Raw genomic sequence first — 25,088 nt, forward strand, 5'->3', positions numbered from 1 at the left:
AAAACCGGTAAGTGATTATTAAACAGCAGGAGTACTTTGAAATCAAATTCTTTGAGACACAGGAAGCCAGTGGTAAAGACTTCAGAACTGGAGTGATGTGATTCCAGTCTCTTGGTCTTAGTGAGGAACTGAGCAGCAGCGTTCTGAATCAGCTGGCAGCGTCTGAGTGATTTTTAGGGAGACCTGTAAAGACCCGTTACATAGTCAAGTCTATGAAGATAAAAGGCATGGACAAGTTTTCCAAATCCGTTGAACAGAAAGTCCTTTAACCCTTGCTATATTCTTAAGGTGATTAGTAGGGCTGACTTTTATTGTCTAATGTGGCTGTTAAAGTTCAGGTCTGAGGCCTGACACACCAAGAATTTCTGGCGTTGTCTGTTGTTTTTAAACATGTTGTTTGAAGCTGAGCGCAGGACTTTTAATGTTCATCTTTTGCCTCCAAAAACAAACCACCTCAGTTTTCCGTCATTTAATTTCAGAAAGGTTCTGGCAACATCAAGCGTTAATTGTTCGTGCACTTAGTAAGTTTTTGTATTGGACATAGTCCCTGGCGAGAAGGTTCTCGTAAATTTGTGTGTCGTCCGCATAAACATGGTAATTATTGTGTGTTTTCTCCATAATTCTGAGCCAGTGGAAGCATGTAGATGTTAAACAGAAAGGGCCCAGAATGGAGCCTTGCGGACAACTCGCCACGTCTATTTTACGATCAGAGGCATACTTACTCTAGACACAAAGTATATCCCTATTCTTTAGGTAGGATTCAAACCAGTGTAGTTACTGACCAGAAAGGCCAACGCAGTTTTCCAATCGGTCTATCGTATACGTGGCTCGGACGTGTCAATGTCAGCACTGAAGATCAAGTATACTAAAGATTGAAATTTTGCCATTATATGTGTTAAGGTGGATGTCTTAAAGACTTTGCCAAGAAGCCCGTTTCAGGCTGTGGTGTGGTCGGAAACCCGACTGAAAGTATCAAAACTGTGTTAGTGACAAGAAATGGGGAAGTTGTTGAAAGACTACGTTTCAATTGATTTACTTAAAACGGAAGGAGGTTGATATTGGCCTATAGTGCTCATAGGGTTTGTCTAGGTTGTTCTTTTTTAAGTGGCTTGATTACTGCAGTTTTCAGGGCCTGTGGAAAGATCCTGAAAGAAGAGATGTGTTTCACAATCTGTAGAAGATCAGAAGTCAAAACAATTGGAAACATTTTTTGAAAAGTCACGTTGGTAAGAACATCAAGGCAACAGGTGAGTGTTTTCAGATGGTGAATAAGTCCTCAGGTTTGTGGTTGATCGTGTGGAATTCTGTCATATTGGAACTATTTTGGCTTGAACATGGGACAACACCATATCCTGGACTGATATGGCGGCACTGACTGTTTGTCTAATCTTTGGAATTTTGTCCTTTGTGAGAAGGATGGCAAAGTCATTGCAGGCCTTGGTAGATTAAAAGTTCAGATGCTACGGTATGGAGGGTTTGCTTACCTATCAACAGTAAGCAAACAAAGGCCGGGGAATTATTATTGTTTTAGAAGAGAATATCAGAGAAAAAGGCCTTTCTTGCATTCCTCAGTTCCAAAATTATAAATGCGAAAGTCTGCTCTTGATTTAGGAGTTTATAAATGGACCAGGAGGATTGTTTTTCGCCACATTCGTTCAGCTTACTACACTCTCTTTTTTTCGGTTCTCACCAGTAGGACATTTCTCCATGGAGATCTTTTCTTACCCGATACAACTTTGCCCTTAGGTGGAGCCAATGGCATCAATAACATTTTGTGATTTTACAGTTGAACTTATCACAAGCTTCCTGACTGATAGCCCAGAGAGGGTGGTGTGGAGGAGGAAAAAGCTGTGTAAATGTGTCACTGGTGTTTTCAGTGATTATACGTTTTTCTGATATCTTGTTGGACCACCTTTTGGGCACAGAGATAGGGCCGTAAAAAAAACACCAGGATGATCTGCGAGAGGCACAGTCGGGAACCACAACCTTGGAAATGTTCAGACCTTTGGAGCAATACAAGTCAGAGTGTGCCCCTGAGTGTGGGTTGGGCTCGTCACATGCTGAGTCAGTCCATGTTCTCAAAAACACAAAAAAGCTCTTATGTCCCCCTGCCCTGGGGGTGTCAACATGAATGTTAAAACACCCGCATGAGTACACCAATCAAAGTTAAGCGGATAGAGACAGCGTTCAGTGAAGTCATCAATGAAGGTTGCCATATTTAGGTGCCTGTAGATATTTAGAAACATCGCTTGAGGTGGAAGATCTTAATTTGAAGAGCAACAATCAAAAGAACACAAAATTTCCATAAACATTTATTTGCGTACAGTGGATGAGTCAGAAACACAAATGGCCGACTCCACCTCTTTCATTCACTCTATTCTCATCATAAAACTGAGTTAGGGGGAGGGACTCGATGAGAACAGCAGCGCTGGTATTATGCGTCTAACCAGGTTTCAAGTTTAAAAACATAAAATTAGTTGTGATTAGTAATAAAATAATGATTAAAGATTTTCCTGCCAAGACCTGACGTTTAGTAAGGGTAGTGTTAGGTGTTTTCTTTTTTTGGGACAGGCTGTAGCTTGACGAGGAATGGATGCTAAAATTTGCAGTTTTGCAGTTAAGTGCTTATTCACCATTCTTTTCCTATTACATACACAACCAGGAAATGAGGAAGAATTGAATCCACCAGGCCCGGGCTTGTCTTGAAAAGAGTCATTAGTATCATAGTCCTGCAGCCAAGGCGGCAAATATCAGATAGGCTTGCCCAGATTTTGCAAACAAGCGTCCACAGTCGGGGGGGGAAGGATTTTCTGACATCCTGGTAGTGGTGCTTGGAGTTTTTAATTTTTGCCCGGGGGTGAGCCCATGGGGGGTAGGAAGGGGTGCAGAATTGATGGGGGACAATAGGGGAAAGGGTGTGTGTGGAGACATCAGTAGAGCAGCGATGGATCCTCAAGAAGGTGCGGGGGGGAAGGTTAGGGGTGCTGGCGGGTGAAGAGGGGAGTGGAGGTTCGTGTCTCTGCTCTTCTGGTCTCCATGGTCAAATCATTTGCACAGGCGGGGGCGGTGTGGAATCACTGCCGCACTTTGTTGGTCTTCCTTTTTGTTTTGTGACTTGGCAGAGGGAGCGATGTGTAGCGCAGCAAGTAAAGCAGAGTTAGAGGTGAACAGCTTACTCCTGGCTTGTTAAGGGAAAGTCTATCTGCTTTAAAAAAGATGTCTGCGCTCCCAATATGTTTTAAATTGTCCAATGAACTTCAGGAGAGGGACGGTACATTCAGTTGAAAGCCATTGTTTAGTCCCAACAGTCGGCTGAATCCTCCTCATCTTCCTCTTCTGACATCGACGGTATAGGACCACTGATAAACAAATTGCGCTTAGGGGGGACTGTGTCAAAGGCAGTCCCTAAAGTCCAGTTTCAGCAATTCAGGCACTGTTGCTTACAACATCATTGGACCCTATATGCAGAAAAATGTTTCACAGTTGGGGGTGCTGCCACGATATCTGGAGTTTTATGGTCAAGGTCAGACACCATGTCTTTGGGAAAAACATAGTATTTTGGTGTTTTACTGTTTTTTTTAAATCTTTTACAGCAGAGTCACCCACAATTTCAGGGTTGAGGCCAGTTGTTAGCTTTTTACTTTGTGAATTGCTCTCAGTCCTTAACCTACATGGTGGTGATGAGACGCAGTCCCGGTCATTCAGAGACGTCCAGCGTCTGCAGCAGAGGAGCAAATCTGTTATCCAGCTTGCACACAAGGTTGTTGGGGGGCATTTGTGCATTATGTTCCCTTTTCGCAGCTGTCCCCCGGCTGTGTCCTCTAGGTACAGGGGTTGAAGAGGCGCTGGCCCAGTGATGATAAATGCAGGCCAGCCGGTACATATCACAAATCTCAGGGCGCTGTGCCCGGCCCGTAGTCGTCCTCCAATTTCCAGGAAAATGATTTACTCTAGGCTTCGCACCAGACAAGTTCAGGGAGGGACCGCACTTGGTTATTACCAAGTTCCACCCTCCTGTTTCTTGGAGCTCGGGTTGGTGCTAATTAGCCGTGTGTTAGCATACTTCTTCCATTGTTTAATGGGTCCAATTGTAAAGTGGTGTCAGTTCAAAGACGTTAACTTCCACGTCCTTATAGAAGGTGAAACTGGTTTCCAGAAGTGCAATCTTCTGAAGGAGTTTGTAGTAGTTCTACGGACGAGAAAGGAGGCATCTTGCTGCTAATTAGCTTTAGCTAAATCAGAGGACCAGGCTGAGCTTTGGTAGGCCACGCTCACGCAGAAAAAATTTTAAAAGATGGCAATAGCCTACTTTGTCTACAAAAAAAATGTATATAGTCCAGTGTTTTTGAAGTGTACAAGAGCGCTGCTCATAGTTTCTCAGAGGAAAAAGCACAGATATCAGCAAAAATATGCAAGGAGAAAGCAGGAGAAGCAGCAAAGCGTCTGCCTGTGAAGCAGGAAGCAAAGCAAGCCTAAGGTCAGGATAGGTCATCGGGCAGCGAGTGCGGTCGCAAGACTTTTGCAAATCTAGGGGTTACCATCAAGGAACCACTATAACAACGATGTCTGGCTTTTTAGATGGTCTGCACCCAGACTGATTTAATTAATTAGTGCATACTCTCACATAGCCATACATGACCAGAAAACAAAAGTCCTCACAAGCAAAAAACAATTAATTATTTTACTTCTTGAGGCAATTGCAGAGTCAACCCCATGAAAACGGGAACCAAACACCAACCGTTAGCAGAGACAGAAGCAATGCCAGATGGTTTTGAGTTTACATCTCTGTGGCATGTAATTTGTGCTGTAGTTGATCCCAGTACTGTGTGAACACATTTTATACAATGGGGGGGGGAAGAGGAGTGAAGACAACATCAGGACAGAGACGAGTGACGTGGTCTCTCGCTACCCTCTAAGTCTTTCCCTCCCTCTCTTTCCACTTTCTCAGTCTCAGATATTTTGGTATGTGTTGATGGATACAGCACACTCAGCAATATTCAGGTATGATAGAGGGCGAAAGAAAACCTTTCTGGCAAAACAAAAACAGGCCTTCGAGCTGCTTATGATTGGGGTTGACAAATGGGGCGGGAGCATTAATTTAAGTAGGCACAGTCAGAAGAAATGTCAAAGGAATCCCCTTAAGATAGAAAGAAAAAAAACCTGGACTACTTGGGTAGACCATAACCATGACCATTAAGCTGGGTAAATCTCACACTAACCACAAACAACACAGTCCTTTGATGAGCCTGGGGCCAAGAGGAATAATGGTAGCAACTGAAATATGCCCTGTCACAAAAAGGCCTCCGACAGTAATAAATGAAAATAAGTTGAGCCAAACACATTAATCCGTGTGTGTGTGTGTGTGTGTGTGTGGCCGTGTGGGTGTGGGTGTGTGTGGTGTGTGTGTGCTGTTGTCTGTGTGTGTGTGTGTGTTGTGTGGGTGGGTGTGTGTTGTGTGTGTCGTGTGTGTGTGTAACTGTCTTTGTCTGCATGTTGTCGCCAGTATCTGTTTTTGTGTTTGTCGGATCTATACACAACATGTACGTGGTGTTGTGTGTGTTGGTGTGTGTGTGTGTCCCAAAGAGGAGAAGCTGAAAAAACTCGTGAGAGCGCTTAGCGTAAACAAAATGAGAGGTAGTAAGATACAGTCAAAGCAAACACTTCGCGTCACTCTCTTCACACTAAGCCTATGTGGAAAACACTGGCTACATGTGAAAAAAAAAACAATGTGCATCAAACTAGGCATTTGTCAGAGAGTTGATTACATTTTAGGATTTTTATACGTTGTCTGGCAAACCCAACACAAAAAAGATTAATGACACATAACAATAACACCTATTAGCAACAATGGGTACGAACTACCAGCAGTCAAAACTTTTCTTTATAACCATGACCACAACATTTCGGTAATTAAATTTAAGAACTGTTTGAACATTTTGGGAATACGCCCAAATAGGCTATAGCTAGAAGCCAGGTAGTTTAGCTTAGCTTAGCACAAAGAATGATACAGGGGAAGCGGCTATGGTGGCTTTGTTGAATGGCAAAATAGTATGGACAACGATTTAGCTTCTGGGGCGATGGCAAAAAATTGATGTGGCTCCAAGTAGTAGAACTACTTTCTTCTTTGTAGGCCGGTCATTGGTTACAGTCAATATTTTTGGAGGTGTTTTAGGTCCCGGTGACATTTCGGCTGATCTATAGAAAAAACCACTATCGCAGTCGGACCAATACAACAAAGCTAAACATGATTGCGTTAATACGACCGGGAATACAAACAGAAACCATAACCCCACAATTAGTCAAATATGGTTCAGTCTACCGAACTTTCAACATTCAATGCGGATACCTAGAGATGAGTTAAAATGTTACAAAATCCATGCAGCGTTGCACCTATTGTACCACGTTTATCATAGGTGGTGGGGTTAAAAAGTCAACCGCGAGTACAGTTGTAGGTATCAACTATGATTCTGGAGACCTCACTGAAGGTTGATCTTGGGCTTGGGCTTGGAGGACTTATGAGTGTTGTAACTCGATATAATGACATGGTATCACGCCATCTGCTGCTTCCATTTGGAACTAATCCCCTCTTTTATGTTTAGTGCATGTGCCCTAAACTTCTGGAAGAGTCCCTTGAAGTATCCATGACCACTCACACCAGCAAGGCTACGTAACTACCGGCAGCTCAGTTTTGCTTACCCACTCTCGGAATTTGTGGACCGGTCTTTTAGATTTATCCATGCTGGGACAAACAATCTTAAAAACGGGTTCCCAGTTTTCAGGTGTTCAGCATAGAAAAGAATTAAATATAGCCGCATTCCCACACATCCTCTCGCCCAATTTGGAGTGTGGCCTCCAACTTCTTTTTACACCTTTCTCTTACACTCTTTCTCTTGCTCTCTCCTGCTTCATCTTTTTTATCTCTATCACTTTTCTAAAATGTATTTTACATTTTCCTCTGTCTTTGTGGTCTAAGCTGTTTGTTGTTTAGGCACCCATTTAGCCTCAAACGTGTTCTTCCCCGCATCTCCTTGCTTTCTCTATCCTCTCTCTCTCCTTCTTGTTTCCAAACTGTGTTATATTTGGGTCGGTCTATGCGGGAGTCCAGGGGTCATTATGAATCTTGCCTAGGCTCTCCTACCTTCAGGCATAACGGAGCAGAGCGCACTGTCTTATGGTTGTGTGTCTGTGTGCGTGTTTTGTGCGCGCTGTGAGGTGCGTGGCGGGAAAGGATGGTTCCGACTAAAGTCACAGTTACGCTCTCTGTGGAAAGGTTGTGGTTGGGACATGTTTGTGTTTAGAGAGCACCGTGTGATACGTTTAGGGTGTGTGGTAGCGTGCATAGAGGGAAAGTGAGTGTCATGATGATCAGAGAGCCCACATTTTAATGCCACACTGCACAAGACAGACACCCAGAGAAATGAAAAGGGGGGGGGGGGAGAGAGGGAGCAGAGAGGGGGAGGGTGTAAGCGAGGAGAGAGAGAGAGAGAGGGTGATGAGGCAACAGCAGAAAGGAAGAGGGAGCAGGGAGGAGTCCCTGTTCCTCAGAAACTCATTAACGTTGTACTATTCCGCCCTTCCATCCTGCACTCCCACAATGCCAAGCAGCGGCGTGCATCAATAATGCTGGTGACAGCACAGAGGGGGACGGTCAGACAGCACCCTCCATCTTCCGGCAACCACCACTACGGACACCATCGCCCACGACAACAATTGCCGAGCGCACATCGGGCGGTATTCCCCCTTCACGCCGGCCCAGCAGTCCCTCGGCAGCCGTCACACAGCGAGGGCCGCCGTGCCGCTGCTGCTGGATACAGAGCAAGCTAATCCACAGCACGGCTCCGGCATTAGGATGAGGCGAGAAAAAGATGACTGATCTGTGATTCTGAGGTGAACTGATGGCCAGGAGATTAGTCTGAGCCGATTGTAGCAGCAGTATTCAAAACAATTAAGATGAGGAAGGGTAGCGAAGGGATGTTCTGGAGGGCCGGAAATCCCCAAAAGACCACGAACAGTGGTCTGTTGAGGCGCTGGATGTAAAAAAAATAAATACAAAGTAGGCCTTAGCCCAGGCTAAATCAGATTTGGCCCCCCCCCAAGGCGCTAAAGAGAGCAAATTATGTTCTCACAAGATGGATGTAGCTCAAAGGCCAACACAAAAAGAGCAAAAAGCGGGCTCGTCTTTGTGGTTTTATTAAAGTCTGAGTGGAAGACGAAGTTGCTTTCAAAAAGCTGTTGGCTGTTGGCTCTATGCCTCCGGTCCAACACATGGGAGGATTTCCCTTCAGTTTTCTGAAACAGAATGAAAAGCATTCATGTCAATATTCAACCTGGACTGTAGCCTATACTTCTGTAACACCTCATCAGTTAGAAAAAGCATCAGAACAAGTATTTTGTTAGCATCCAATAGCCCAAATTAAGTTAACAGCATGTTGGACAGTGCCACCAATGGTCCAAGTTTACGTAGTAGCCGACATGTTCAAGAGCAACACATTTTTTCTAGCATTCTTCTCTTTCTTCGCTATCTCTTTGAACAAATTACATTTTTTTTGTGTCAGTTCTTATCTGGCGGGGTGCCTTAGTATTGGCTTATTATAGGCTTAGCCCTACTTTATACACTCAAAGTCTTTTGAATTTTCAAAGAACACGAACCAGAAAGAAAGAGAGGAAGAGAAAAGAAAGAGAGGAAAGAATAAAAAGGAGGAGAGAACGAGAAAAAGAAAGAAAGACAAAAGAAAGAACAAGGGGAAAGAAAGATAAAGAAAAAAAGGAAGAAAGGAAAAAGGAAAGGAAGAAAGAGAAGAAGAAAGAAAAGAGAAAGGAACAAAGAAAGAAAAAGGGAAAGAAAGAAATGCCCTGATGATTAAATAACTGACACCATGTTAAACTTCATGACAGCCTCTGTGTTAAGGAAGGAAACAAATTGTAGATGGCAAATGCTATCAAAATGTTGCAATTGCCATAGAGATTAATAATAAAGTAATTAATCATTCATTCTAAATACTGCAACTACCATTTAGGTTTTTATTATAACCAAGTTAGCCTACCCTTTAGTCCCAACTAGATGATAGATAGATTAAGATAGATAGATAGAGAGATAGATATGGACCAAGAGATACACTCCACACCCCAACGTGCCTGGTTAATCTTGAGTAATATAATTAATTAAGTTAAAAGGTTTTTTTTTTTTTTTTTTTTTTTTTTTTTACCCGCAAAAACTGCGCGGTGCATTTGTGTGCGCGCCGCGCGCGTATGTGCGTGGGTCCAGTGTTAGGGGCAGGAGCGAAGCGGCTGGATGCATTCATGAAGACGGAAGAAATGACGAAACAGAGACAGGAGATCATTGGCGATGAAACGACAATAAGGGGAAATCCTTCGCCCGGATGAACGGCGACACCGATTAAAGTATCCGATCTAGAATCTTTTTGTTTCGTATTGGGCACGTCGTTAAGAGGTCGGGGGCGAAAATGTCAGATGTGAGGTTCGCGCGCGGCTCTCATTGATTCGATATGAGCGACGAACACGGGACCGCGGCCGCGGCTGCGCCGCGACGAGCCCATGGAGATCGCGAGGAGAGGGATATTCCTTTCCTCTAGGACGGAAAAACAAGCCGGGGAGCGGCGGAGGGGGGGTGGCGTGAGGGATGGGGGAGGAGTTGATGGCGCGCACCTTGGACAAGAACGCAGTGAGAGCCTCGCGGGCGTGGCTTGAGTGGGGTTTCAGCCAAATATGAGAGCTCAAATGAGGGTTTCGTGCCCCCACGTGTGTTCTGAGTCCCAAACAACAAACCCACAGGCTTTCGGCCAATCACGGCCGTAAGGTGTTAATCTTGACGCGGATTTGGCTCGATGCGGTTACAGAAAGCCCCCTCACTCATTACGTTTGCCCGTTGTTAACTCTTTCCTACCACACAGTAGGAAGGACTGTCGCGTCATAAAACACAACACCCGCATGTAATAGGCAAAATGTGAATTAATGAATGATTTAGAGGCGGTTTGTTTTTAGACCGCGATAAATTCAGGTTAATCCGGACTTTTCCAGCCTAGTTTCAGACACATTTAAAGAAAAACAAAGTTTAATATATGACAGTGGAGCACATGGGCGCCAGAAGCAGCGCTGCAGCCTTTTCAGCGTTGCGTGTTGTCTGATTATAATCAAATCAGCATGCGAGAAACCCAATGGGATTTAAAAAGCACAGTGCGAAAAACGCATTATTAGCGTAGGTATAACCCCATTTCACACATTTGGGCTCTAAAAATTGTGGGTCAAACTGCTTTCTGGCTTGCAGCCAGAGAGGACGACTCCGGTCAAGCATACGGTGGCTGGAAATGATTGAAAATGGGGGGTAAATCTCTTCCCACCCCTCCTCCTCCTACTCTCTCGTTTTTTTTTTAATGCACTGATGTTGTACAGTTGATAAATCTGCACGTGTTGGTGACGCCCTTTCAGGGTTCTACAAACCCCTCCTCCCAAAAAACACCAGCAGTAGAATTAAAAGAAGCCAGTTAATAGCACTTAAATCATTCCCTCCTCGCTAATGCAGTCAACAGGCACCAACACTGAACAACAGCATTCAATTTCTCTCTTTTTTTTAACCTCCAAAAATATACAGGCACAGGCGAGGGTCTCATAAAGGGGCCAAGTAGAAGGCATAACACCGCCCTCAGTCGGTGGGTTTGGGGAATTACAAGTGAGTATGCCAGGTCACACGTGTGTGAGGATTGCAACTGCTTCAACAGCAAGAAGAGTTTAGAAAGCCAAAATGTTTGTTTGGTTATTGCAGTTCGTAATTGGGATGGGAGTTTTAGATTAATGGAGAGGAAGGACATCATTAAATGTGCACACGGCCACAAAATGTAAACGTGCACTCATTTTTACACCATGACCCTTCCATGGTAGGAATCTGTTGTTGCTTACCATGGATGTAATGGACAAAATGTTTTTACCGTTGTACGTTTTTTGGGTGTCGGGGTCTGAGATGTCCCCAATAAGGACAAGAGACGGGAACAGAAAACACAAGAGGAGCAAATGGGTGTTGATTAGGGAAGGGAGGAAGAGGTTTAGGACAAGTTAAATATAAAAAACAAGGACTTCATGTTGTGAGCCATTAAAATACATGTGAGTGTGTTTGGTTTATTTGACATTGAAACAGAGGTCCTCCTTTATTCACTGACATTTTAGTCAGATTGTAGCTGCTCCAAGCTCTGTAGGTGGCAGCATCCTCTGACTATTTCACTGTTATTACCCATATGCATGTTTTAAAAATGTGTCCCCACCACCTTTAATGAAGGTACCTTTCACACTTCAAATGTGACAGCAGAGCAGTCTAAAAAGTATGCAACAAAGGTGGGGTTTCCCGTTTCCTTTCTCTTTTCGTTGATATACGACATGGTCGTCATACCAACTAGTTCTCTTTTGGTCATAACCTGGCCCTTACAGCCAGGGGTGAACGGAAAAGTAAAGTAAGAGAGTAAAGGTTTGCCATGTTAAAGTTCAAATTTTGAATCCTGTACGAGTCGGATTGTTTCGGAAGCAGATTGCTAAAGTGAGTGTCAGGCAGGAGAGGATGAAAGTAAACAAAGCCCTGAAAGCTTGTTTGTTTTGAACTTGGCTGTGGGCAACAATAAGGGCAGCAATGGACGCAAAGATGGTGCAGGTGAATCTCCTTTTCAGCGTCAGTTCACGACCTCTGGAAGGGGAACATTATAACGTAGGAGAGAGGGGGGGGGGGGGGGGGGGAGGGAAGAGGATGACTGGAGGAGGAAAAGGAAAACTGAGGGAAGAGTGTGGGCATTTTGGAGTGTGTGGAGGGAGAGGGGTCTGAAGAGTTGTCTGTAAGAGTTAGGGGCGGTCACTGTGGGGTATGAGGCAGCCCCCCCGCGCCAACGTAAATTGGCAAATAGAACTTAAAGGGTAGAAAAAGGCTGGAGGCGGTAACTCAGAACGGTCATTTGAATCCCCATTCTCTCCTCAGCAGTAACTCCCTTCCCCTCTCATCCCTTCTTCCATGCACCTTCAGGTATTGACGTGGTTTCCCCATCCCTGTCTGCTGTGCAATTTGCCAGATTCTCCCTCGGCTCCCTACACCTTAAACCCGTCCCAATGGTTCACCTTTCTTCTCTTCCGCTATGCTCCTCACTCTTCATCTTTCTCCGCCACTGTCTTCCGTCTCGCCTCCTATAGCCTTGTCGCCCATCCCCCACCATCCTTCAATATTTCCGTCATTGCCTCATTCTCCCTTCCCTTATCACCTCACGCCCTCCTCCTCCTCCCTCTCTGTCTCCTGGAGGAGGTTGTATGATAGCTATTTGAGGTCTGTCAGAGGGACCGCTGTAAGGCTTTCTAAAGCACCATTCCACGGTTGCACGGTGAAACCTTGCACAGCCGCCCGTCACAGAATAAGGGTATGAAAAAAAAAAATTAAACATCTGGGGACGATCGACAGGCGTCACCGCGCCGACGGCCGCAGGAGTGCTGGCACCACAGCAGAGATGACGCAGCCCCGGGGGCCAGCAGAGAGCGAGCTAAGAATGGGGGAGAGGCACTAGAGGAGGAAGTACATAATAAGTGTTACTAGTGAAGTAAGGAAAATAATGGCAGTGATACAATAACAGATATGACTATTTTGATTGTGTCTGTCTGCTCCTACTGTCTCCTTTTGCTCTCCCATTCTCTGCACGTATTTTGGTGGTGGTGTGGGTGGTGTATTGTGTGTTTGTGGTTTATATATATAATATATATAAAAAAACTGGACGTGAGACCCGCTGCCCTTGCGATTTCAGACAGGAAATGTGAACATCTGATTTCCAATGTACATTGTGTTATTTGAAGAACGTAGTGATGTACACAAACATGATGCAGCTCCTCCTACCAATAGAGATCAGAAAGCATGTAAGTTGAGAAGAGAGGAATCTTTGTGAAGTGATTTATCCACAGTATTAATAAATAACTAATAATGTACACTTCATTATCCCGCAAGGGGGGAAAATGAATTTTTCATTCTGTTTCACTCTTTTCACACACAGGCCTGAATTACACAACATGCCCTAAAGTACCTATACAACACTACCAGTACACAACCATTACTTGGTCCGTAAATTTATGGGGATCTTGAACCGCAACCCCCCGGTTTCCAACGCAACCCACTACGGACTGAGCTTATTTTACCCGCTACTGCTGTAACTGTCCTTTATGTATCGAGTTTAAATGGCAGTGTCAGTCAACGAATTGTACTTATGAAGAAAAAACATAGATGACTTGTTGGTTTGTCAGGGTTCACGTTGGACTGCTGGATCTCCGATTATAATGGCAAAATCTAACACTTGTCAGTATTGCAATTTTTATAGTATAAATTTGCTATAGAATATATGTATCATATAGATATATATATATATATATACATATTACATATACAACTAGTATTGGTTGTTGATGGCGAATTTATGTGTTATTCCCAATTAGATACAACCAGTTTCTATCACTGATGTGAAACAGTCCACATTTTCATATACTTGGGTCATACGTAAAAATGTGATGGCGTGAGAGCTAGCCTAAATATAAGTAATCTCCAGGCCTGACAAAATTAAAGCATTTGTAATGTGAAAGTTAGCGTTCAGAAATGTGGAATGTCCATGGTTCTGTGTGTGGGTGTGGGTGGTGTGTGTGTGTGTGTGTGTGTGTGTGTGTGTGTGTGTCACACGCATTGTTTATTGCACATTTTGCTTAAAGCACTGCATTCAAGTCTCGGTCAGGAGGAGTAACTCTTTGGATGGGTGGTGTTCATATGAACACGGGGACCTCCTTGACCTTGTGTGGTATTTGTTGTGTTGTGTGATGCAGACACGCATGTTGCTGTGGGTCAGTGAGTTAATCTGTGTGTTTATAGCCAATGACAAGCAGGAAGGGTGTGTGTGTGTGTGGGTTGTGTTGTGGTGTGTGGTGTGTGTGTGGACGTGGTGAGGGGGTCGGCGAATCAGGTTGGGATAGCAGGTGGGGATTGGGTTGAGGATAGGGTTTCAGAAACAAAGCTGTTACTTGCAAAGCCAGACTTAATAGCTGATCGGCAAGGTATGATCTATACACACCACACACACACCACACACACGCACAAAATGCAGAGCCATGCTGCACAACACAGTCATTTCAAAAACCCCATATGTTGATTAGCTTATTATTGTTCCTTTGCAGCACCCGCCATCTCTTTTCCCTGGCTGCTTGTTCCCAAATTTGGACATGTAATGGCGCGCCTTGGCACATTTACCCATTAGGATGACCCAGAGAGCTTGCAATCAGAGAAGGTGCGTAACTAAACCCCCAGCACAGGCAAGTAGGGGAAGCCGCACACAGGCAACTACCCACAAAGGCACGGGAGGGCTCTGGTTAACCGAGTCTGTGTGTAGGCTGTGTGTGTGTATTCATTGTTCTCCTACCTATCTTATGGTGTTCACAGAAGAGGCGAAGTGCAGAGCTCAGATAAAGCGCAAGGAAAGAGACAGAAGCTTTATACAATGGTAGGTTAGAGACAAAGCAGGCGACGGAGAAGGAGAGGATGGAGGAAAAAGTACAGAGAGAGGCTATAGACTACAGAGGCGAGCAACCTTGTTGCGGACCAGCTGTGAGGACGGCTTATGTTAGGAGCAAGAAGTGAAGGAGTCCTCAATGCACTACAGGAAAAATTTGCAGGAACCGCGCGGAGTTCTTTTTCATAGATCAACTTTTGTATGGACAAACGTGGAACCTGGACTTCAAGGAAGTGGAAGAAGAGGTCGTGTATTTAATGTGATCCAAAAGATAGCGGAAGCAAAGAAGGGGCAAGGACAAAACCCCAGGGAAAGCTGTAGGGGGGGACCAGGTGAGGAGTCTTCAGGTTGAATAACAAGTCAAGCAAGAACAGGAAGGAGGACTGGAGAGGAGAGAGCACTTCAACAAGAGGAGAGAGAGTGTGGCTGCGAAGTGGAGAATAATTAGTCTCGAGAACAAAACTAGTCTGCAGTGAATAGAGGTTGGAAGCAGGATCCGCCTACAAGAGAGATCAAGTGACTCAAGTCTTGCTGCCTGATTAGAGGGGAGAGGTAGTGGTGGAGGAGACGCCGGGCGACCCGATCAACAGAACTGAGAGCGGCGAGAGAAAGAAGGAGAGAGAGAGAGAGAGAGAGAGAGAGGGAGAGAGAATTCACAGAGACGCTGGAGAAAGAAGCCTCTAAATCTGGGAGCTGAATTACAGCCACAGAACTGCAGAGTGAAGCCACAAAACCACAGTAGTGAATTAGGAGGCTGTAGCGTGGAAAAATTATAATGAAGCCATGAGCGGAAGGAAGGAATTTGTGGTCTGGAGTGCGTTAGTTTTACTGTACCTTAATGAATTGATTCCGTGTCTTAAGACATTCATATTTATCATTTCATGACTCATCCCTTGCCTATTCACACCTCTTAAAATAAAAAAGGCATACCCACACCCCCTTAATGCACACTCCTCACTCCTGCATCATGTCAGGTCTCTTTGCCTACTCTATTAATCCTTTCCACTTATTCCCCCTAATTGTCTCACTTCTTTTCAACATTTGTGATTCACAGGTGAGATGCTGCTAATGGGAACCGGCCCTGGAAGTGCAGTTTGGTCTAATAACCATGAGGGTCGCTACCCATGAGGCCTTTGGCTTCCAGGTACAAACATGTCATTCAACAGAATTGTACGATTTAGCATGCTTTTTGGTGTCTCTGTTAGGAGCAACTTTTTTGTACACTTTTTATTTGTTACCTATATAGCATATAAAAAGCCTTCGTGCTCTATGTTGGAACATTCCCTTCTCTCTCAGGTGAACGCTGTCAGCACCCAGCTGAAGAAGAAGCAGATATTGGACTCTCGAGCAGGACTACTCAGGACACCCAGATGGTTCTACTTACGCAGCCACTTGGGACGCTACTGGCCTCTGACAAGGACGGCAAGTCACTGTGGAGTCTGATGGGCAAAAATGTCGACTGCCGCTTCCTCATCGTGGCTCATCAGATGGTCGCTGGGCCTGCCAGGTCTGAGCAGCACCTCCGTTCTTCGGTGGCTCTCAGACTACTCTCCTGCTTGACAAGGTCATCACGGATGCCGAGCTGTGGGCAGTGCACCTGGCTCTGCCATCCGCAGGCCAACCTGCTGTCTGTTGCCGCGCAAGCGTTACGCCCACCTCTCTATGGAGGATGGGGAAATCGCTGTGGATATGAACATTCCCTGGGGTGTGGCAGCGCTCCTGACACTGTCTATCTGGGATGGGAAGTACTGCCTTAAGACCTGCGACAGCCGCTTCATCAGCAATGATGGAAAGCTCCTGACGCAGAGTGGGAGGGCCACAGGTACATGCTGGAGCGAAGTTGGGAAGCTGGCCTTTAAGACGTGAGGGGAAGTATTTGTCTCCATGGGGCCTACGGGCACCCTGAAGGTCTGGACGGTGCTCCAAGCCGGGCAAAGATGAACTGTTGACCTAGAGGGAAAGCCATCCACAGGTGGTTCTGATGGCACGCCAACGGGCGACATATGTCTCCATAAGACAAGGTGAGAAAAACACAGACACATCAGTGAGGAGATTCTAGGAGATTGAGCCTTGCATGCATACACAAGCCACAACTTTCCCAAGTTCCTAAAGCCTGACAACAGGACGTCTGCTTAAATGGCCGAAGTTGACCTATATGCCACTGAGGTGGCAATGAGCCGTAGCTGACAACTACAGTTACTACTGCCAAACGTATACAATACATGAAGGACACTGATACGCCCCAGAAAAACTGAGCTTGCAATTACAGGAAGTAACTTGTGGGCACGTTGAATATGCATGGTTGAGGAAAAGGCCAACTCACTAATGATTCACAAGTGATAAGGGATGCATGGAATAATGGGCAATGTACGTCTGCACACCACCATGCCCAGCTCTCATTGGATAGTTGCATCTCTGTAGGAAAACAAGATAGATGAGGCTGATATAGAGACTATCAGCCTATCTGGGACACCTGAGACGAAGACGTCATTGTTTAGGGCTGCAATGATTTAGGCTAGTTCCACAGTCGGTATTAAAGTATTGCACTTGTGGCAGATTATGCGCACATTGTGGGAATAAACTACAGAATATATTCTCACCACAATTTGCAATGAGGTTTCATGAATTGAGTTTTATGTGTCAGAGGACAGTGTTGTATTACGAATGGTGGATACTCAGTTATAAAAAAATGCAGCACATTCAATATAATGGAAAGTTTCGCCAAATAAATGTATTCATAAATGGTCTTTTGCAAAATCCCATTTCATTCCCTCTCAAATGTTTTTCTGGCTTTGTTAGGTAATTGTGTTAACACTACACTTTTGCCCTTGGGCTTACTGAAACAGCTGCTTGTAACCTATGGGCTGTGCAGTAATTCTCTGTTGATACTGTATAATGGTATTTACTCTTCGGTCTTGTGACAGGGCCGTTGGGGGTGTTATTGATCAGCATGTCGGTCCGACACCGCACCAACTGACTGTGGATACATCGCTCCACAATTGGCTTCTAAGTTGTGGGTTTTTTACCCAAAGCTAGGTAGAATTTCTTGATCAGTGTAAAAGCTAAAAAATTGTAATGTGGACTTGGACAAGTATTCAGTGCTGATGGTGAATGGTTGATTTTAACCTGGATTAGAAGTGGATTAGCATACACATACAATGCTGTCAGCATATTGGCCAGGACACCCATACGCAGGCTGCAGATTCGTCTGCAGGGTTGAGTACTTCATCCTCGGGGGCTGTAACTGAATCTTCCCTGCTCATTGTTCCGTGGGTGGCAGTGGGAGCTTCAGGCAGAAACTCGACTGGGAGCACGGAAACTGGGGAAAGGAAAAGATGTAGTGCAGTAAAACCCACGCATATAGAGCAGCTTAATGTACAATGTAGCACAGACAGAAATACTTGTAGCATGCTCAAACATTTTCTGTTACTGCTCTTTTCTTTTCTCCCTCTCTTTCCACACTATTCTGCACAAACAAAAGCTTATCTTTCTCCAACACACTCCACACATAAACATACCATGCTGCTGCAGCGAGTGGTGAGTAGAGGTATGTTGAATTATTTGATGAAGTTGGCCCTGTTCTGGAAGGAAAGGGAGAGTCTGCTGCAGAAACCCAAGCTGCTCTCACCTGGGGCCAACGCTTCTGCCCTCTGGGTCCCACTCAACCCACTAATCTAACCCAGTTACCCCCAGCACATCAATCAGCAAGACAAACAAACTGTTAAAGGCCAGAAATCTATATTAGGTGAAGGGTTAAAATTGTTGAGTTGGACTAAAAGTGAGAGAAAAGTAAAAAATGTAAATACTTCTATGCTACAGTAGTACCCCCAATATTCAATCAGTATTTGGGTAAATAACCCTGTTACCTTCTACCTCTCCGTTCGACATGATGACTAAAGATGAAGAGAATAGGGAAAAGGGCAGAAAGAAGGGAGGATCCAACTCTCAAAGGACTTGAGGACAATGGGAGTATGTGTGGCAGACTGGTGGGCTCTTCATCCTCCATAATGTCACTGTGTCTTTACACATATATTAGGCCCTTTGTTCTGCTCATTAGCGCAGAGGAGTCACACTGGCTATCTAGTTTAGAGTGAGTAGGAAGTAGGAATGCAGTGGGTTAGTAATAAAATAGGATCACTTTGAAGGAGGAGGGTAGCATAAATGTATTTGTAAAAGTGCTAACGAAAACAGCAATTAAATGCAAAAATGTCTGTCTGTGCCCTGAGATATCTTTATTTTATCTTTATGCTTGCTGTGTGTGTGTGTGTGTGCTGTGTGTGGTGTGTGTGTGTGTGTGTGTGTGTGTGTGGGTGGTGTGTGTGTGTGTGTGTGTGTGTGTGTGTGTGTGTGTGTGTGTGGGTGTGTGTGTGTGTGTGTGTGCGTGCGTGGGTGTGTGTGTGTGTGTGTTGTGTGTTTGGTGTGTGCATGCGTGGTGTGAGTATGTTATGTAGTCAGAGATTCTGCAACAGGGGGTCGGGGCCTAGGGGGGCTAAGAGTTAATGCAGGTGGGCCACAAATATTGTTTTATTTTTTTTTATGTTTTTTCAAAAATTTAAATGTTTAACATAATTCCAACATATTTTAGCACATACAAATCAGCTTCTGTGGAAAAAACAACACATTGATGAGGCTTACTTGTCTATGTAAATCATGATTTAAAAATCATGCCAACACATATTTTAATAGCTATGCATTAAAAAGGCATTATAAAGGCTTTAGGCCGCCCAACCGTTATTGTAGGCAGAGTTTAAAAGCAATTAATTCAAACAATAGTATGGAAGTCCTGATCCATCTCTCTCGTTAAGGGGTCCTTGGCTCAAAAAAACGTTGAAGACCCCTGATGTAGATGATCGTAATCATGTGTGTCATCACCTCCCTGTGGTCCACTCTGCCTGAAAGTGAAAAAAATATAATAGTCTAAAACTGTTTCATTAACGTATGTTGAAGACATGCACACAAATACATACATACACAAATGATCCACCAGACACAGATAAACTGAAAAAAATGAATGGCTGAAATAAAAACAACGGAAATGCAGTTGTGGAGGATGGAGGTTTGGGAGAAAAGAAGAAAGTAGGGACAAATGGGGATAGTGGCATCATCTTACCATTAAATAGATGCAGAGCCGCTATCGCTGATGGATAGTTAGGCCTGCTCCATTGCAGCTGCAGTGTGGACACACGGCAGAAGGGAGCGGATGGGGTCTGATCCAAAGGTTTTTTTTTGTGAGTGTGTTGTATGACACAGGGGTGTACTGATCAGGAGTGTACCGTGTATAAAATAGTGTATGTGGCTAGGATGACAACACCTTATCCGTATGCTTTACCAACTGCGTGTCAAAGATGGTCATTCAGCCAGCCATTGATACCTCAGATTGCTGGCTTGGATTTCAGCGTATCTAATCTCTTTCTCCCTATTCCTGTTTTTTCTCTTCTTCCATCATCCTCTCCTTCCTCTGTCCCTCTCCTCTCATCTATCAGACAGCGGCTGCGAGGGCCCAGCTGGCCCCGACGGGGGATCATTTCTAGGGTTGAATTAGTGTGAAATGGACACATGGAATAGGTAGACAAAGCATGAATTGAGTCGGGATGAGAGAGCATAAGAGGGATGGGCCCCAGGCATAGGTGCAGAAGAGGGGCAAAATTATGCTTCAAATGCTCTTAAATCATGATAATTTAACAGTTGTAGACCTCATGATACTAGTTTATCCGGTGTGAATAAGATGTGATTAAAGTGTCCTGGTAGCTTAGTAAACCATGACATCTTGTCGCATGTCATCCCCTTTTCTCTCGCCCCAGTCTGATCTACGGTCCGAATAAAATTAAAGCAAAGTGCCCCAAAAGAATCTAAAGGACTGATGGGAGTTCACACAGCCATGAACCACAAGCTCAGGCTGAAACACTGGTATACAAATGTAACCAGGGCCTTCAAACGGTACGGTACGTGCATCTATATTGGATTATGCAGATTCATATATGCATGCATTCCTCAGTAGCCTAAATCACTGCTGCATGGCTTAGGTTTATTACTCGTGACGCCCTAAGAACACTTCACCATGAATTGGAGAAGAAATCTAGTTGACCCTCACCCAGACAAATTATCTTTGTCTTTGGTTTCCATGTTAGCGGCATGCTATAGGGATGGCATGTTGGTCAACTTGTTGGTAGTCCTCCACTATGGTCCATATATATATATATATATATAATATATATATATATATAATAAAATGGCTCATCTACGTAGATATGTTTAATTTGTCCTATCTTGGTTAATGGTGAAATATCTGCATACTACATTAATATCAGCCATGTACAGTGCAGAGCAGCCGTTTATTTGATATTGAAGGGTTTTGATGGTTGTAGATCTGGAGATGAAGATCTGTTTTCTACTGATGCTAAGGATTAGTTTTTTTGGGCTTTTTTTTATGAAAATCATACAAAAGCAGACTAAGCCGGAGAATGACGAGATTAGCTCTAAACGGGACAATGGTCATGATACTGTCCAAGAGTGGCCTCAAGCAGAAGTTAGGACTGAAAACTTTATATAGTAACTCAACTGCCTCGAGCTTGCTGCTATAAACCCAAATAGTATCCCTGGCCACATTCTCAACTTGGGAAGCCAGAAGATTTCACTAGTGATGCACTTTCCTTGAATAAGCTTGTCTGTAGCTGTTGGGACCATGGCTGGAGAAAAGGCAGGAGGCGCCATGACTTCCAAACGCGAATGGATGCCCTGAAGTCTTAGTTTTCCAGAAATAGAACCACTTCAGCTGAGGAACTCTGTTGTGGCAATGTTGATCAGTATAGTCGGTTAGAAACTTGTGTAAAGATTTGCTCGTACATGCAGTGGGACACTTGCAAGTGATAGCATGTTACATTAGCATTAGATGTACCTAAATACAGTCTCACTGAACCTCTGCATTTGTCTTATCCCTGTTCGATATGTTTACTCTGTTTAGCATGTTTTGTAACCCTTGTAGGTTGTTTTGGAGGAAACATGTTTTTTCGCACCTGCAGGTACCCTAACTGATCTTTTTTGAGGTTTCCGTCTTTGTAGTTTCTGTCTCCTCATGAGAAATTCTAAGTAAGAAACAACACTGACGTTGCATCCATGACACAAGCCTTCCTTGATTACGCACCACCCCACCCTTCTCAAGCTGTTGCTTGTAGCCAAGGAGGATAAAAAACATGCAGGACTCTTCACAGAGGTGATTATCTCACTCAAGCTTAGCTCGCGAAGTCCCTGTATACACCATTTAATAAACGTAGCCATTCTGAGAAATCAGAGAGAGTTTGTTGCGCTGATGGAGGCTTAATTGCTTTGTATCAACTCTTTTGGCAATGGTTAAATGTAACAGGCAGTCCTTATAATAAAAAAAATGTTTCACACTAAAGCTTATGTTTATTTTAAAGCACTGTTGTCTAAAATGGTGTTGGTCTTACTGGTTAAAAACCGTCCCAACTGAGTATACACGGGTCTTTAAGATGTAAAAAAAACATAGCACGTTAATGCAGGGGATTTTTTTTTTTTTTTTTTAGCATGTTTCCATATGTTTGATCATTCATAGCTCGTAGCTCGAGGGTTGAGAGGGGTGGTAATTATCTTACATCCCGTAAGTGTGGACCATAAATCCTCTGGTCTTTTCCTGTTTTTCCTTATTCTTTTATTGAGGGGATTGAGGGATTGGACGGGTAGCACTGGGAAGCTGATATATCAGAGCCCGCTGTGAGAGGGCAGAGAGCAGGGGCGGAGGGGGGGGTGATGGTGGGAGGTGGGAGGTGGGGTAGGTAGAGGGGGTCAGGGGTAAGAGGGAGAGATGGGGGAAGGGAGGGAAGGTAGAGAAGACGGACGGAGAGGAAGTAGGGAGATAATCTAATTGGGAATTAGCTCTCAGCAATCTGTCCTTGGTGGTAACAAACAATTGTTTTATTTATGCCAACGCTTATGATAATGCTGACGGTCAAAAAATTAATTGGCCGTTTTACTGTCACAAAGGACTTTCGAAATAGAGAAGAGAATTCTGTTTGATGGTTAGCAACAAAAATGCAAAATATTTGGTTTCTGAGTGGTTTCTAGTGTTGTGCAGAGTGGTATCTCTGTTGGTACAATTATTGTTAGATGCATGCATTACACATGTAGTGTGTATAGTTGGCTCTACGAGATTTTCTGGGCACATTAGTGCATTATTTTTAATCAGATAATATTCTAGAACCATGGAAAACCTGGCACGTCAGATTAGGGTGCCGTTTCAAACAACCTAACATCCCAGGATCAAATGTGATACCAACTCCTTCATGCTGGGCCAAGTTAAACACAACAATACAAACTGATAGCAAGCTGCTATGTCGCTGTTTGCTTTGTTGGTTTTCAACTTGACAAGCAGATAGGAAAAAAAAAGAGGTCTGTAGAGGAATTGTTTATTTCATGCACAAATTACACCATTCACTACAACAGATGTATTTTTGGTGAAGACACATATTGATGCTGCCTTAGTGGTTCAGCAGTAATTACAACTATGCAATTCACAACACTGCAACACAACTGAGAATGGGCTAAAATTGTAAGTCCCAACTATGCAAATTTCATATTCATATTGTGTTTAGATTTTTTTTACTAGAAACATCTTAGATGCTTAACGTTAAAAAACACATTTTTCTTTAGGTCCCCCTCCTGAAAAAAAGCCCAGTCTGCTCTGATTGGTCAGCATTTCTTTGCTTCTGAGCTCTCTGATCGCTGCACTGTCATTGCAGCCAGGGAAGACTGTAACAGCAATGTAATGGCACTTTCTACTTTAGATATCTATAGTTGTGACATAACACCGATACTACAGTCCTGACAGCTGGTTTAAAGACATAGTTTTAGAATGCGGTCTGTGTGCATTTCTCTGTGGATTGAGCGTTTTTATAATTCCAAAGTATTTATATAGAACTCGACTGCTTTATAATAATAAAGACATGGAAATCTCACTTCTAGCAATATGGGACCTTTAATAAAAAATGTGAGCTGCAGAGAATGGATGGATTTCTCCAGATATTAAATCACTCAAGTTTTCATGCTGAAAATGCTTGCTATGCCCCACAGGAGTAAGTCTTGCAGCCAATCAGAGAAGATGAGACAGACATGGAGAATTTCAGATGGAGACGACAAGGACAACAAGAAGTGCGTTCCGCACCAGGCAAGGAAATACTGGGACCTGGTGGGCCCACGGAGGCATCCAGAGTTCTGCCACTGAAGTGTGAGGGAATGCTCTTCATATCACTGTGGCAGCGTGAAAGTGTCAGTTCTTCATTTTACATACATGGGTGTTACATGGAAACTGTACGTACCATTACAGTAAATGCATGGGTTACCTCACTAGCACACAGAAAGTCCCACTTTTCACTGCTCCACATGAACTTTGACCACTGAGTCACAAGCTAAACTCTAAAAGTCATGAAGCTTTGTAAGAAATAAATAGAATTTTGTGACACAAATGGTAAATCTGTATTAGAAACATGGCACATTGTCACAGGAAGAAGAAAAAGTGTCAGTTAGACATGGAAATTATATATTAGTCTACTGACAATGGAAGGGATTGACGGACTGGACACTGAAAAAAGACAATAGGGATAGTTGATTTGCATGCTTAAAATGACAGAGACTAACATATAGTGATAACTTCAGTCGTCTCTTAGTTGACCTGTCGTACCTTTTTAGCCTTGTGATGTAATCACCGTGGTTAAAGTACTTATAATTCTCTGTGCTTGTACTTTATTTCAATTTTTCTAACTTTGAGGTTATTGTTTTATACTACAATTCAGAGGGAAAGGTTTGTTACTTTTAATAAATTATGTGAAAGACTCATTTTCTTCCCTGTTATCCCCAACTGCAGGTCAGCTAATAACCATGTTTCAGTGGAGTGGCTGGCCACAAGGTGGCATTAAAGGCTAACAATGGAAATACATCTGCACCAAGAAAAAATGGCCAGCTACTGGCTGTCGGTGACTCATAGGTAAGAGATATTCAGGTTTTCTTCTCCTTTAACCATCTCTTTATCTTCACTAATGTCCCATCCTGCCTTGGTCGCTCTCGGGTTCTCTTCTAAGTGTTTTCCTATCCCCTTTTGTAAGGCGACGGACGAACAGCTTACTTTGAAAACTGATCAACCGGCCCATGCTGATCCTGAGAGGAGAGAACGGATTCATCCATCACAAGAACTCAAACAAGGATGGCAGCAGATCGGTCTATGACATTTTCACCCTGCAATCAGTAATGGGGCGTACCACATAAAGGTAGAAGTGCCCACTCAAACTCAACTCTTCTTTTTTGCTCCGTCTCTCAAACAAGCTGTGTTTCTGTGATAAAAAAAAAAGTGTATTACATTACTGATCACACTCCTGTTAGTCCACTCGAATCACTGATGGCCTATTGCTCTGTCTACTCTCTGTGTGTGTGTGGTGTTGTGTGTGTGGTGTGTGTGGTGTGTGTGTGTGTGTGTGTGGTGTGGTGTGTGTGTGTGTGTGTGTGGTGTGTTCAAACTCGCAGGCGTGGAGGGCGGTTTGGTAATGGAACAGCGCTGGAATGGTGGTG

At 43.9% G+C, this 25,088-nt stretch overlaps 1 pseudogene; it reads left to right on the plus strand.

Moving 5' to 3' along the window:
• The first annotated feature begins 7,594 nt into the window (after positions 1 to 7,594).
• On the plus strand, positions 7,595 to 24,859 carry LOC116671615 (fascin-2-like; annotated as a pseudogene).
• The last annotated feature ends 229 nt before the right edge of the window (positions 24,860 to 25,088 follow it).

This window comes from Etheostoma spectabile, chromosome 21, assembly GCF_008692095.1.
Source record: "Etheostoma spectabile isolate EspeVRDwgs_2016 chromosome 21, UIUC_Espe_1.0, whole genome shotgun sequence".
NCBI classification, from domain to species: Eukaryota; Metazoa; Chordata; class Actinopteri; order Perciformes; family Percidae; genus Etheostoma; species Etheostoma spectabile.